Source organism: Manis javanica, chromosome 3, assembly GCF_040802235.1.
Source record: "Manis javanica isolate MJ-LG chromosome 3, MJ_LKY, whole genome shotgun sequence".
Classification (NCBI taxonomy): Eukaryota; Metazoa; Chordata; class Mammalia; order Pholidota; family Manidae; genus Manis; species Manis javanica.
The window spans coordinates 208,913,127-208,929,242 of NC_133158.1; positions in this window are offsets into that span (position 1 = coordinate 208,913,127).

Consider the following 16,116-nt stretch of genomic DNA (forward strand, 5'->3'; position numbering starts at 1 on the left):
TATAACTTTAAGATGTTTTATGTAATTGAAATTACATACACAAATAAAGTATCTGTAGAATATACACAAAAGGAAATGAAAAGAGAATCAAAGTATGCCAACACACACATACTTACACACTTCACTGAAACAAAGGAAAGAAGTAAGAGAGGAAAAGAGGGACAAAAGCTACAAGAGATACAGAAAACAATTACAAAATAGCAATAGTAGGTCCTTCCATGTAAGTAATTGCTTTAAATGTAAATGGATTATACTCCCCAATAAAAAGACACAGATTGACTGAACTGATTAAAAAAAGGATCCAACTATATGCTGTCTATAAGAAATTTACTTTAGATATGAAGACACAGACTGAAAGTAAAAGGATGGGAAATACATTTCACGCAAATGACAACTCAGAGTGCAATAGTGACTATACTAATATCAAGCAAAATAGACTTTAAGTTAAAAATTGTTACAAGAGACTAACAAGAACATTGAATAATGATAATTTACCAAGATACAACAATTATAAACATATATGCAGCAAAAATCATAGTTCCTAAATATGTGAAGGAAACATTGACAGAAATGAAAGAAGAAATAGATCTACAACATTATTAGGAAACTTAAATATCCCATTATCATTAATGGCTAGAACAAAAAGACTGAAGATCAAAAAGGAATTAGAGAACTTGAACAAACCTGTGGACTAGTTGGACATAACAGACGTAATAGGGCACTCTAGTCAAGAATAGCAGGATACATAGTTTTTAGTTTTTTCTCAAGTGCACATGGATGAGTCTCCAGAATAGACCATAAGTTAGGCCACAAGAAAAGTCTTAATAAATTTTAATATATTTAAATCATACAAAGTATCTTTTTCTAATCACAATGGAATGAAACTAGCAATTAATTAAAGGCAAATAAAAAAATCAGCAAATATGTAGAAATTAAACACCACTACCTAAACCACTATGGTTCAAATAATAAATTATATGGGAAATTTTAAATTATCTGGAGACAAATGGATATGCAAACAAAACATACTAAAACTTATGGAATGTAATGAAAGCTGTGTTAAGAGGGAAATTCATAGGTGTAAGTACTTACCTAAAATAAGGAAAATCTCATATTACAATCTTAACTTTACGCTCAAGGAACTAGGAAAAGAACAAACTAAACCTAAAACTAATAGAAGTAAGGAAATAGTAAACATAAGAACAGTGATTAATAAAATAGAAAAGAGAAAAACGATAAAAATTAAGATTTTTTTAAAAGATAAAAGAAATTGATAGACCTTTAGCTTTATCAATCTACCAAGTTTAGCTAGATTAACTAAGAAAAAAGAAAATTCAAATAACTAAAATCATAAATAAAAGAGGGAATATTACTACCAATGCCACAGAAACAAAAAAGATTAAAAGAAAATACTGTAAACAAGTATGCCAACAAATTGGATAACCCAGAAAAATGGATAAATTCCTAGAAACACATAATTTACCAGGACTAAATCATGAAAAAATAGAAAATCTGAACAAATCCATAACTAGTGAGGAGATTGAATCAGTAATCAGAAACCTCCTAACAAAGAGAAGCCCAGGATCAGATGGCTATGCTGCGAATTCCACCAAACATTTAAAGAATAATTAATACCAATCTTCCTCAGAGTATTCCAAAAAAGTTGAAGAGAAAGGAATGCATCCAAGTTCATTCTATGAGGCCAGTGTTATCCAGATATCAAAAGCAGACAAAGATGCTATAAGAAAAGAAAACTACAGACCAATATCCCTGATGAATATTGATAGAAAAGCCCTTAAACAAAATACTAGCAAACTGAACCCAGCAACACATTAAATTGCACACCACAACCAAGTGAGATTTACTCCTGGTTCAATATTAAAAAATCAATCAATGTGATATAGCACCTATGCACATAAAGAACAAGCTCCCATCCCCCAACACATAATCACCTCAATAGATAACTAAAAGCATTTGATAAGACTCAACACCCTTTCATGGTAAAAACACTCCACAAACTAGCAATAGAAGGAAATTACTTCAACATAATAAAGGCCATATATGAAAAGCCCAGAGCTAAATCATACAAACAGGTGAAAGACAGAAAACTTTTCCTCTTAAGGTCAGGAACAAGGCAAGGACGCCTGCTCTTTGCTCTTCTATTCAACAAAATATTGGGAGTCTAGCTAGAGCAGTTAGGTAAGAAGAATAAGTAAAGGGCACCCAAATTGGAAAGGAAGAAATAAAATTATTTCTGTTTGCAGATGACGTGACATATGTAGAACACCCCAAAGATTACACACACACGCACACACCAGTCAAAACTAGTCAACGAATTCAACAAAGATGTAGGAAAAAAATCAATGTAAAATATCAGTGTGTTTATACATTAATAATGAATTATCTGAAAGGAAATGACCAATCCCATTCACAACAGCATCAAAAAGAATAATACTTAGGAATAAACCTAACCGAGGAGGTGAAAGATCAGTACACGGAAAACCAGAAAACATTGCTGAAATAACCTAAAGAAGGTAGAAACAAAAGGAAAGATACCCCACGTTCATAGATTTGAAAGACTTCATATTGTCAAGTTATTTATATTGTTTATATGGTAAAAAATATCCAGGGATCCAAATGTGACAAAATCTCTATCAAAATCCCAGTAGTATTTTTGCAGAGATAGAAAAAAATCATCCTAAAATTCATATGCAATCTCATGAGACCTTGAATAGTCAAAATAATTTTCCAGAAGAATGAAGTAGGAGGAATCTCACTTCCTGCCTTCAAAACACATTACAAGCTACTGTAACGAAACCAGTGTGCTACTGGAGTGAAGACAGAGCCATACAGACCAGTGGAATAGAATAGAGAGTCCAGAAATAAGTCCTCGTACATATGGTCAAGTAATCTTTGAAATGGGCGCCAAGGCCACACACTGGGGACAGGACAGTTTTTTTTAACAAATGGTGGTGGAAAAAAGGACGTCACATGCAAAAGAATGACATTGGACCCTTATCTTATACCATACACACAAAATTACCTCAAAATGAATTAAAGGCCTAAATATAAGAACCTAAACTGTAAAACTCCTGGAGGAAAACAGAGGGGAAAAGCTTCATAACATTGGATTGGGCAATGATTTCTTGGTTTTGACACCAAAAGCACAGGCAACTAAAGAAAAAGTAGACAAAAGAAATTACATCAAATTTAAAACTTTTGTTCAACAAAAGATATAATTAATAGAGTTAAAAGACACCCTGTGGAATGGGAGAAAATATTTTCAAATATCTGACAGGGGGTTAATATCCAGAATATATAAACAACTCCTACAAGTCAACAATAAAAAAAATCAAATAATTTGATTAGAAAATGTGCAAAGGAGTTGATTAGAAATCTCTCCAAAGATGAAATTCAGATGCCAAATAAACATTTGAAAAGATGTTCAACATCAATGATCAGCAGAGAAATACAATTGAAACAACAATGAGCTGTGACCTCATATGATGGAAAACAATATAAAATTCTCAAAAAATTGAAAATAGAATTACCATATGATCTAGCAATCTCACTTCTGAGTATATATTTCAGCAGTATTGAGATCAGAGTCTCAAAAACATATTTTCAACCCCTGTTCCTAGCAGCAGTATTCACAATACCAAGAAACAGTAGCACCCAAGTGTCCACTGATGGATGAATGGGTAAATAAAATGTGATACATACATGCAATTGAGTATTAGCCTTAAAAAAGAATGAAATCTTTTCACATGCTACCACATAGATGAATCTTGAGAGCATTAAGCTAAGTGAAACACACCAGTCATGAAAGGACGAATGCTGTATAATTCCCCTTACATAACATATCCAAAGTAGTCAAAATCAAAGAAAAATAAAATAGAATGGTGGTTACCAGGGGTTGGAGGCAGGAGGGGAGGTGTCAAAAGAGGAGTTGTTTAATAGGAGTTTCAATTCAGTTCAAAACTTTAATAGAGTTTAATTCTTCAAGAGGAATAAATTCTGAAGATGTTTCACAACAATGTAAATACAGTTAATACTACTAAACTGTATATTTTTTAAAGTGGTTAAGATGGTAAAGTTTATGACTTGTGTTTTTCCCACAATAAAAATTAATTAACAGCCACATTTATTGTAAAAATCTTTGAAAGTACAGAAAATGTAAATGAAGAAATAAATGTAACTAGTTTTTCTACAACTCAGATGTTAGCATTTTGGCAAATATCCACTTGGCCTTTTTTCCTTGTTTATGTATAATTTTTTTAAGTTGTTGAAATTCCACTTAAAAGTTGATATTTGTATCTGTAAAATGTGACATATTAATGCACTATTTGAGGAAATGCTCTTTTTTTGCAAGTTGGGGGAGGACACACAAGAAATCCTTTGAGGTTCATTGTTTATCAAATATGACCTTTGTATCTGGGGCAACTGTTTATTTAAAGGTATATAGTTCAGGACCACATGTTGTCTCTGATAAGTAGGCTGTGCAGTTGGAGTTTCAAGAATTGACTATTTTGTGAGTTAGTAAGGATGTTAGGTTGTGTTACAGTAACAAACTCCCAAATTTTGGTGGTGTTAAACAACAAAAATATATTTCTAGCTTTCATTCCACAGGCAGTGGAGGTTGGCTGGGGTCTGCCACAAAGAATCAGTCTGGAACCCAGGCTGACTGAGGTGCCACTACCTAGAGTGTTGGTGGTCTCAGTGTCAAGGGAAAAGAGAAACCAGAGTTGAACAGAGACTTTTTGATGAATCAACCCAAAAGAGACAATGCCATTTCCATACATCTCATTGGCCAGAACTAGTCACATGGCCCCATTGCAAGGAAACTGAGGTTTCCTGGATACCCAGGAAGGAAAGGAGAACTGGGTATTGGTGAGCAATAGTAATATCTGCCATATTTTGTTTACAAGAAAAATAGAGAGTACATCTGAAAAATTATTATTTGTTCTTACAGGAATGTGTGTGTGTGTGTGTGTGTCTGTGTAATAAAAATTATACACAGGGGATTGAGAATAGGAAAAACAGAGTTATATTTATATTTTTACTATTTAGCAGAAGAACTCTAAAGGGAACAAGGTGAAAAAATTGAAATCGATTTTGATCTCAAATATTCTGCAAGAGGTTTTTTATTGACTAAGCCAAACTTTGGGGACATTTAGTGTTAAATATCGATGATTGGTGGGTAAGGGCCAGACACACTCATTGTCAATCACTCTGTCCCAGAAAGGAAGGTGGGCCTTGGGCTGGGGGAGGGAGGATCTGTAGGTACAGACTGGACCAGGAGCGGTTGGACTTGGACTTGGGAAAGGAAGACATGTGGGGACGGTAGCCGGGTCCTTGCAACAGGTAGTAGGTCAGAAGATAATGGATGGATGTATCTAGGGCCTGGGGAAGACCCCTGTGAAACCAAGGCCTACAACTAGGAGACGTGACATCTAAGAACTGGTTTCACCATTTACTTCTTATGTTCAAATTTTCTTCTGTGATGTTTTGAGAATACCACAACATGGTTTATTTGTGCTTCTAGGATTTAAGGAAGGCCCCTGTGTCCGCTCATCAGACCAAAATTAGAGTCTTAGAAGCCAGGAGAAATAATACTTCAGAGGCCATCATGGAAAACTTCCCAAATTTTTGCAGAAATTACATGGGGAGGGGCATTTGCAAGAAGAGTGGACTCCCCAGTCCGGGAATGGAGGTCTGCTCTATCTGAGTATCATGTGAGGGGAATCCATGAAAAACTGGGGAGCACTTGGGTACCTGGGTTATATTTAGAAAGGCCTTGAAAATCAAATTCAGAGATCTTTTTCAGCTGAGATACAGATATAAAAATCTTTCCATTTCATCACTTCTTCTTCACCAGACTTTTTGTATTACCTTTAAAAAATTCATGCATTTATGCCAATGGATAGAGAGTCTTATATACATACCAAGGGCTATATAACATTATGCGTCAAACCACTCATTATTGTTCTTTGTAAAGTTTTCAGGCACTTCAATAACAAAACAACACTTTTCTTTTGCAGCGAGCACCTATTATGTACAATTAGATTCACATGTATTAGTCCTAATCCTCCTACTGATGATAAGGGTGAAACTAAACCAAATTAAGTAAATTACTCAAGTTCTCCCTGTTACTTTGCAGTGTAACTGGGATTTGAACATACATCTTCTTGTCTCCAAAGTCTATAGACTTCCCATAAATACCATGCTTCCGTTTTCTCCCCCACTTCAGGGCTTACTTAGGCACCAGGAAGACAGCCTCTCTCCTAAAAAAAGGACTTGGTGGCATTGACTTCCCTTAGCATCAGCAAAAACATTATTAACACAAAGCTGTGTCCAAGGAATGATGGCTAACAGAGTGGATGTGTTAGTTTTCTGGAGTGCTGTACAATGGCCTTAGTTATTTAAGCAACACAACTATATTATCTTCTAGTTCTATAGGTTGGAAGACTGATATGGGTCTTACTGGGCAAAAATGAAAATGTCGGTGAGGTGTGTTCCCGCCTAGAGGCTCCGAGGGGGAATCGGTGCCCCTGCCTTTTCCCGGTCCTGCAGTCTTGGCTCGTGACACTTCCTCCATCTTCAGAACTCACAATGGCCGGGTGAATCCCCACTTTGCATCACTCTGGGATGATATCTGGCATGCTCAGATAATCTGGGATAATCTCCTTATTTTAAGGTCTGTTGATTAGCAGTTAATTCCATCTGCAACCTTAATTTCTCATGTAACCTCACATATTCACAGATTCTGGGGACTGGGACAAGTTCATCTTTGGGGGACCATAACTGTGTCCACGACAGTGGATTACTGATTCAGATCCAAAATTAGAGTGGATCTCGAATAGGCTTTACTCTGGGGTGGCTGTGAGTCCATTTCCTTTGCCCCTGTGCTCCAGTGTTCATGTATTTAATCAATCTGGTAGTAACAGGTAACTAACTGAAGAAATGGTAGCAGGTTTCAAAGAGGCTCACCATCAAAAGCATGAAAGAATATCATGGCTGCCCTGCACAGGGGCAGTAACGTGAGGAAGCTGAGAGCGTGGACTTTGGGATCAGGGTAGCTGAGCTTAAACCCCTACTCCCCTGCTCACCATGAGCAACCTGGGTAAGCCCCTTCCTCTTCGTGTCTCAGTTTCCTCATCTGCAAAATGGAAATGATAAAGATAGTACCCAGGTTGTTACGAGGATCGGATGAGTTGGCTCAGGGCACATAGTGAGTACTCAGGAAGTGTTTGCAGTACTCTTATTACAGGGGTAGGCCTTGTTATTTACAGAAAGAATATTGGTGGTGAAAACTCAGGTGCTGGCATTTGTGTGGAATGAAATCGCAGCAGCAGTCCTGTCCAGAAGAAGTCTTCTGGACTTGAATTGTGTCCCAGTGGCTGTGAGCTGGAGGGCTTCCTGAAGAAGAGAGGCTCCCAGAGGTGCCACCTCCACCTGCCTTCCCATCTCTGTCTCTTGCTTCTTCATCTTGTGGGAAACTCCTCCCCTTGCGCCCATCCTGGGTTTTCCTAGATCTGAACCTTTCCTCAAGTCATTCTCTTTCCCCTTGACTGCTTCCTCCCATTTCTGCCTGTTGAAATATCTCAAAGAAGATTTTCTCCATGAAGCCATTATGATGTATTCAGCCACAAATGACCTTTCACTCTCCTGAATTAGTGAAACACTTCGCGTGCATGCTATTAAATTGTGGTTAATTCTCTCCTGGTGGTAGGCTGCCTGCTGTCTTGTTTATTTCTTGTTTTTAGTGGCATGTGCTCATGTGAAGCTCTGTTGAGTAAATGGGTGGTAAACGAGGAAGTGAGGATGCGCCATGTCCAAAAAGAATGTCTCACTGCTTTTTCCGTGAGAACTTAAGTGATGGCATTTATATCATTCGACAGGTTCAAAGTCTCTCTTCTCTGATTAAAGGTACTTACCTTGCTCTGTGGCTAGTCCCCAACCCTGTGTGTGAGTGAGAAATCTCTTCTGAAATATGAGAAGTATACAGGTGTCCTGGAACTATCCCTAAGGTTCTAAATCAGTAGGTCTGAGGTGGCCCCAGACATATGTATGCCTTTAAGCTTCAAAGCTGGTTCTAAAGTATGTCCAAGAAAGGTAATTATTGACACTGGCATTGGAAAGAATTCCAGATACAGGCTAATGGATGTTTCCTGAAAAATAAACAGAAAAGGAAAACTTATCACCTCTCTATTCTTGTTGTTAAAACACACCACCAGTCATAACTTCAGGGGAACATTATATATGTCAATATATACATTGGTGATGAGGTTGAGGTTTGGGTGGAATGAGTCAGTCAGGAGGAGAAATGAGTAGGTGTGTGTGAGTGATGTAGCCACCAGGGGGGAAGGGGTGAGAAGGTGTTGGAGAGAAACTTTGTTTTTGCCAACGTAAAAATTGTATTGGCCTTTTTTTTTCTTTTTTACCCCTAGTATAGTGAGAACCAAGAACAGCAATAACAAGTCATGGGAGAGGGCGCGTGCGCGCACACACACACACACACTCACTCACTCACTCACTCACTCACTCACTCACTCACTCACACACACTCTTAAGCTACAAAGCCAAATGGGAAACACACGTCTGCAAATGGGCTCAGCTGAGAAATTTGCTCCAGGATAACAACTCAACAAGAGACAAAGTAAAACAGGCCCAACTTAGATAAAGAAAAGAACAGAGAAGCTGTCTACACTTGGAATCCAGAAGATGACACTTTTCTAGAAATTTCATCTTGAATTCACTTTACCCAAGCGAATAAAGCTGCAGAGGCTGAGCCATGTGAAAACCTTTGTATTTTATACATTAGCTAAAACAAAGGGGACCAAACCAGTCGTCCTTAGCTGGATGGAGAGTGCGGCTAAGAACAAGGCAGGAGAGAGGAAGGGGGCTGAGGGGCTCAGAAGGTGGGTGGTTTTATCCACAAGATGGTCCTCCTAACAGACTGTCTCTGTTTTCTTAATAAAAGGTCTAATTTTATATCTTTGTGGGAGAAATTGAACCATGACTTTTATTTCATAGTTGTATCATCTCATTCCCTTATAATTAGTAACAGTTACAAATCTGCCTTTCTTTGTGAGGTTGGTGTGTTTTGTTGCTGTTAGAAGGGCATCCCCTCCCCTCTGCCACTCCTCTCGACCCAGGCCACTGGGAATGGGTGCCAAGTCTCCTTGCCCTGTATTCTCCTGCGTCTTCCTTCCTTCAGACAAATACGTCTCTTTCCCCTAGTCCTCTGCGTGGAATCACGGAAGGCTAGAGCTAATGGACACGAGTGGTCCTACTTTCTCAGTTTGCAAGTGAGTGAAGTGAGAAAACGGAGGCCCAGAGACACGAGTGACTTGCTTTCTGGAGAACGAGGGGTTTCCACAAGGAGGACAGTCCAGTTGGCCCAGACAGCTGAGTCAGCACAGAAACCAAGGCAGCGACACAGGTAGAGGAGAGGAAATATTTTAGAATCCTCCAACCTATTTTCTGGACATCAAGAGGAACTGTAGCTTGTTTCAGACATCATTCTGTATCTGAGAAAACAGACCCAGGAAAACCAGCTCACATTTACAATTGGTAAGACTCCAAGAAAGAGGGTGGGCAGGATATACCTCCCTGCAGGCACTAAGGATACACGATTAAGAACATCCTGGACCATCTGAGCTAAAAAGGACCTCTGAAGTCATTTAATCTTATGCCTTTATTTTACAGGTCAGGTAACTCAATCCGAAAGACCACAGAGTTAATGAGGAGAGGGCCCAGACCTCTCCCTTCACAGCTTTCTCTACTCTCCTGAGCTGCTGCCCTATTTGGCTTTGAGTAGCATCACGGGATTATTTTGCAGAAGTTGATTAATGTGTTCAATTCTGCTTAATATGCCCTGGTATTAAAATTTCTTTGTCTTTTTGTTCATAACAGCATTATTCACAATAGTCAAAAGGTAGAAAAACCCACATGCCCATCAGCAGATAAATGGATAAACAAAATGTATATACATATAATGGGCTATTCTTCAGCCTTAAGAAGAAATGAGATTTCGATACATGCTATAACATGGATGAACCTGGAAAACATCATGCTAAATGAAATAAGAAACATGAAAGAACAAATACTGTATGATTCCACTTCTATGGGGTACCCAGAATAGGCACATTTATAGAGACAGAAAATAGAATAGATGTTTCCAGGGGCTTGGAGCTGAGGGGGGCAGATTTAACGGGTACAGAGTTTTTGTTTGGGGGGATAGAAAAAGTTCCGGAGATGGATGGTGGTGATGGTTACACAGCATTGTGAATATGTTTAATGCCACTAAGACACATGCTTAAAAATAGTTAAAATGGTAAATTATATGTTATGAATATTTTACCACAATGAAAAAAAAGGAAAAGTGTTGTGTGTTTCTTTATCACAAACCAGCTGAAGCTCCAATGAACAGACTTTTGGGAAAGTAGCATGTGAAGCTGGCTGCAGCTGATGTCGTGTCCTGCGATCACACAGTAAACAAAGGGACTAGAGGTTTTTTTCTTTCTAAGGCCTAACAGTGTCTAAAGGAAGGACGCTCCAAAGATCAAACAATCAAGGGTCAAATTGTGCTGTTTTTACAGTGGTCTTCCTGCATGTACCCAGAAGAACGGTAGATGGGAGAGCAGGCCGTGCAGCCAGTTGTCTTGAGCTCAAATCCTTAATCCATCCCAGACTAGATTTTTGACTCTTGTGTGAGTTACTTCCCCTCTCTATGCTTACTTTCACCATCTATGAAACTTAGGTAATATTAGAGCCTGCCTCATAATTTGTTATAAAGAAGAAATGCGTTAGTGTTATAAAGCATTTTGAATGGCGCTGGCAGTGTGAGCTGTTCGTATTTTGATTATATGCTATGTGAGATGTGGAAATATAAGTGGTCTCTGCCTACCCTCAAGGATTTTATTTCTTATGGGGGAAAATCAGACTAAAACTGAGAAACAATTAGCAAACACCGTAAGACAGCATTTACTTGGCTGGTGTGACAAGTGCCGCCCGGTACTTTTTGCTGTGTGGAGTTCCTCCACCTGCATGCGTCTGTTTGATCCTTACAACATCTCTGTTTTTATATATTAGAAAGCATACACTCAGAATGTTTGCCTTGCCCAAGGATTCGTAGCTTGTAAGTGGTACAAAAAATAAGAATCTTAGGAACTCAGAAAAAGGAGAAATCGTGTGTTCTAAACCCATCAGGGAAGGCTGTGAAAGTGCGACTTGAAAATACCTTGAGTAACAACTGGGGCTGATGCGGGTTGACAATGTGAATGAATTTTTTTTTTTAAGTTGTGTGGTGTAAAACCTGTGTGGCTGTCTTGCCTGAAGGTTTCAGCCTCAGGCAAGTTCACTACAGATTCCGTGAGACTGAGAAATGAGAATGGAAAGTTTTTGGGGTAAAAGGGTTTATATCTGGCTTTATACTCCTGGTGATAGGTTGAGCACTAGAATCACATCTGTACCCAACAGTCTTCAGGTCCGTAATCCACCTCCGTCTCTGCCTCCTCCCGGGGCACTGGGCAGAGCTCTTTATATAGTGACTCAGTCAATAATAGTTCATTGCCCCTGGGTGTGGAAGCAGTGGCCTAACAGTAGGTCAGTTACATCATCAATTAGTTTAGGGGCAGGTGAGGATCCCGGCCATAGGAACTTCCATTTCCCCCACAGTGGCCATACAAGCAGCCCTGCCTGTAAGAGGAATCACATGAACAGCAATGAGTAAAATGTCTTTGTTGTATAGGGAGGGTCCACATTTTACTGCAGTAAAAGAAACATTTGGTTGTGTATGCAGTCCAGTGTGGTCATAATCTGCTGTCTTAATGTTTGGATTATGTTGCTAGATGCTGAGAATTTCTACAATGGAAGAACCTTTGGAATAGGAGCCCAAGACACCTTATTTGACCCCTGTCAACTGTGTGACCCTGGAAAAGTAATTTCAACTCTCTGGGCTTCCATTTGTTCATCTGCAGACTGACCAGAACTGACTAGGGGCAGTTCTAACATTCTATTTTTATTTCTATTAAGAAACCAAAACTTTTTGTTACACAACTTTCCCTTCTGAAAGAATGAGGGGCATAGAAAGGCTCCTTTCTAGTCTTTCCTTTACTGTAATACAACCACTTATTAACCGGGGTTGAGGCTCTAGAGAGCCCTAGTCTCTGAAGTATATCACAGGAGTCAGTGTAAAAATGAAGTCCTTTTGGTATTTTTATTTTTTAGAAAACCGATCAGGATAGACTTAACTTAAGCTTTTCTTCTCTGAGCAATCAGCTTCTCTCCTTTCTTTCCCTGCATGGGGCAGCAGACCCAAATGCTTTATATTTCTCTTCTCCCATCATTTCCTTCAGAGCTCAGCATTCCCTCCTGTGGTTATTTCCCGTCCTCTCTTTGGAATCAATCTGAAATGACAGGAACACTCCCAGGCTTGTTCTGCAGTGCCCACACCACTTGGCAGCCCAGGGTAGGTGCAGACAGTAGATCTTTGAATTGGATCCAACGAACAGGTAAAGAGCAGGGATACTTGTCATCATTTTACAGTTGGAGAAATTGAGGCACAAAACGGGAGCGTGATTGAACTGATGTGCCAAATAAAGTGCAGGCGTGTACATAATTAAAGCAAGCTTTCCACTGTCGGGGGGTGACCTTCAGGTTTTGCCAGGGCCACCAGATGGGTTTGGAAGCCAAGCAGAAGAGTGAAAAGAGGCATTTTACTGTCTACATATAATTGGCATTAACCACCATTTGCTTACAACAAGAAACATTAAATAATTTTCCGCATTTCCTCTAAATGAATGGGACTCCACAGGAAAACCCTAAAGGGAAGTATTTGAGAAATCGGTGGCAAAGGAATTTAACTACGAGGAGAATGAGCCAGTTCGTTCTGTTTGCTTATTAATAGGTTCTGTGTCGCCAGCTCCAGGGGGAATGGCTTCTTGAATAGCTGGCAGGGAAACGCATTCAAGGGCTCTGCTTGATGGAAATAGGGACTAACGGGAAGGGAAAGGAAGGGAAATAACTTCAGAAAAGATTGGAGAGCTTGTCCTCTGGAATGAAAACAAGCTGCTGCTAATTTGACCAAGTTACTGCGGTGGCTGTTTTAGAGCTCAGCACTAGGCTGAGTCAGGCAGAAAGTTGGGGCCTGGCTTCTGCACCTCTTTTGCAATGTATACATAGCCTGTAGTACATCTGATTCTTTGCGATAAGGCTGCACCTAAAATCTGGTATATTTTAAAAGACAGTCTGCTCTGGGGGCAGGGTGTGTGTGTATAACCTGGTTAGAGAGGTTGTTGACACGGATTGTAGATTAATAACAAAACTTGAGAAGTATGTTCTTCTCTTTGTAAGGTGTTACCCTCCTCCAGGAACATTCATTTGGTTGTCTGGTCAATACATGTTTGCTTATGCCAGAGCCAGGCTCTGTGCTGTGCTGGGTATATGAAGCCAATTGTGTTGTGTGCCCTGTTCTCAAAGAGTCTGGCGGGGAAGTGAGAAAGCAAGCAGACGATCACGGTACAGAGGGATATAGCCTGACAGGTATTGTGATGCCTGTTCCAGGCTGGGCAGGATGGAAGGCAGGGCACAGCAAGATCTGCCTGGAGGAAGAGGCTTCTGCAGGAGAATTAGGAGTGGGCAGGTTTGTCTTTCCTAATAAAAGGCATGAATTTGAAATACTCTGGGACCCACTGGAATTGTCTGCACGTTCCATTGTGTGTTACACGCACCTGCCATTCTTCAGAGAGTATCTAACTTTCATTGGATTCTTAGAGGCCTAGGATCTCTTTTTCTAGTTAATGATTTAGATTAACTGCACAATATGTTATTGAATATTATGTCCCACTAATTGCATTACAGTTCCCCCTGAATATATATGTATTTATGTGTGTCCATGGAACTGTAGCCACCATCCATGTAGTTAAATCTCTGTGCACACACATGAGTATTTTCCTAAAGTCTTAGGAGAGCTGTTGCTTAATCAAAGAATGCCAATGTTCTTTCAAAACATTTGCTGCAGATTGTCAAAACGCCCTCTTTAAATTTGTGCTGGTTTACCCATGGATCAGCAGTGGGGAGTGTCACAGTCCCGAACTCTTGCCAACGCTATTTTTACTGACTTTCAATTAAGAAAAATTTCAAACATTAAAATAAAAAGATTAACACCTCTGAACTGAGGTGCCCAGATGTAACAGTGACAAGTTGCCATCGTGTTTCCCATCATTCAGTGAAGAAGCAGGGTGACGGCATCAGCCCACTGCCCCGTTTCTGCACCTCATTCATCCCTGTCCCCCCACCCCAGGGTCTCTTAAGCAGGAGGTTTTAGACCTCTACTACTTACACACATCTCTGACAATATAAGATGATGTTTGTGCTTTAAAAATAGATACTAATGGCATCATACTGAATAGTTATTGTGATTTTGTCTTAAAAAATTATTTATACTCTATGTCCCTTTTCACTTTTTCTCTACATTTTTCCCCTCCTTTCCCATCACCCCTTGAATTGAACAATTTTTTGTCAGTCCTCACTTTACCTCTACTGGCCTAGAAATTATACAGATAATCTACTCTTTTAGGGATCACCCATAAGGTGTTTTAAACAGCTTTATTGCAATATAATTCATATGCTACACAATTCGCCCATTTAATGCCTACAATTCAGTGATTTGTAATAGAGTCACAGTAGTGCAACCATTACCACAATCCATGTTTACAACATTGTTGTTACCCCATAAAGAAGTCTCAGACCCATTATCAGTCATTGTCCTCGTCCTTCTGCCCTTGGAAACCACTAATCTATTTTCTGCCCTTGGATTTTTCTGTTCTGGACATTTCGTATACATGGAATCATATAATACGTGATCTTTGGTAACTGACTTCTTTCACTTATTTAACATAATGTTTTTAAGGTTCATCCATGTTATACTATATAGCTGTGCTTTTTTCCTATTTATGGCTGAATAATAATACATTGTATATTTATATTAATATTTATAATAATGCATGCTGTATTTATTTATCCATTCATCAGTTAGTGAACATTTGGGTTGTTCCTACTTCTGATGATTATGAATAATGGTGCAATGAACACTCATATACATGTGTTTGTGTGGACATATGTTTTCAATTTTTCTGGGTATATACCTAGGAATACAGTTGCTGGGTCATTGGGTAAGTCAAAGCTTAAATTTTTAGAGGAACTGCCAAACTATTTTCCAAAGCAATTCACCATTTTACATTCGCATGAGCAATGTAAGAAGTTCCAGTTTCTCCACATTCTCCCTAACACTTGTGATGGTCTTTTATTTTCTTTTAAATAATCATCCTAGTGGGTGTGGTAGTATCTTACAATGGTTTGAATTTGCATTTCCCTAATGGCTAGTGATGTTGAGCATCTTTTCATGTGTTTTTCAGAACTTTCCATAGGCTTTTTTTTGGAGAAGTGTCTATTCAGGTCCTTTAGCTATTGTTGAACTGGGTTATTTTTCTCTTTATTGCTGAGTTATAAGAGTTCTTTTTATATTCTGTCTATGAATCCCATAGAAGATGCATGAGTTTCAAATATTTTCTCCCAACCTGGCGATTCTCTTTTATTTTCTTGATAGTATCATTTGTAGCACCAAAGTTCTTAATTTTGGTCAAGTCCAATTTGTTTTATTCTTTTATCACTTTTTGTTTGGGTATTGTCTCTAAGAAGACTTTGCCTAACCCAAGTTGGTCAAGATTTACTCCTGTATTCTAAGACTTTTATTGTTTTAGCTCCTACTAAATGTCTATTCTGAGTTAACTTTTGTGTGTGATCTAAGGAAGGAGCCCAAAGTCATTCTTTTCCATGTGGATATTCAGTTGCTCAGCATCGAACCTTAAATTTGTACCATCCGTATTTGCCTTAAGAAAATCATAGGTTTATCATTACATTTACTCTACAGAACAATCAGGACTCATAGACTACTTTCATGCTGATTGTTCCTACTTCTCCCACGGTATTGAGACCTAGTATTACACGTCTACCTTGTTTTTAAAGTTCTTGAATTCTTACACTACTGAGCCTAATTTAGTGTCTTTGCTCACCATTGCTTTTGCCTCCCACTCTTCCCTTCCTGGTTTC